The sequence below is a fragment of the Temnothorax curvispinosus genome, unplaced genomic scaffold (genome assembly GCF_003070985.1).
Source record: "Temnothorax curvispinosus isolate PA1 unplaced genomic scaffold, ASM307098v1 QBEX01006423.1, whole genome shotgun sequence".
NCBI classification, from domain to species: domain Eukaryota; kingdom Metazoa; phylum Arthropoda; class Insecta; order Hymenoptera; family Formicidae; genus Temnothorax; species Temnothorax curvispinosus.
In genome coordinates this window covers 1-650 of record NW_020216203.1, presented here as the reverse complement: position 1 = coordinate 650, position 650 = coordinate 1, and positions in this window count along the sequence as shown.

The window sequence follows — 650 nt, the reverse complement described above, 5'->3', positions numbered from 1 at the left end:
GCATTTCGAAGACGATTCGAAATAAACGATAACTGATTTATTATATTCGAACAGGTGTAAATTTCCGAACGCGCTTGGTAAAATGTATGTAAATAAATTATTTCAACGAGAATGTATTGAATTATTATATGTTATTATCCCATTAGTTCTTCAATTTTCATTTCTTACGTATAGATTCCCATTCTCTCCATACGTGTGTGGAATGGGAAAAAATACAGTTCTTCGCCCTTCCTGTCTTTCTCGTTTTCGTCGAAACCGACTTTTTCCTCATTAGCGGGGAAAATAATTGTATTAGAGGTCTTTTAACGTTCTCACGTTTGCCCGTCGATTGAAAAAAAGAAGAAACAATAATGCGAGTTTCTCTATTGGCTAGGTACAAAACCTCGCCGGCAGCATCCCTGCAGAGACGGCGAAAGGACCGGAACAATCGATCCTTCGGTCTGCGGAAAGAGAGCGCGAGGGCCGGCTTCTTCCTCTCGCTCTCTTCGTCCCTCTCCCCGTGTCCCTCTGTCGCCACTGTCTCGCTTTCTCCCGAACAGCTCGTCCGTTTCAGGTAGCTAGCCGGCTGCGGAATTCCGGAAACTCCCTAGAGAAGCAGGATTTTGTTACGCGGCTGGACAAACGAACCGCATAAAATGAACGCGCTACGC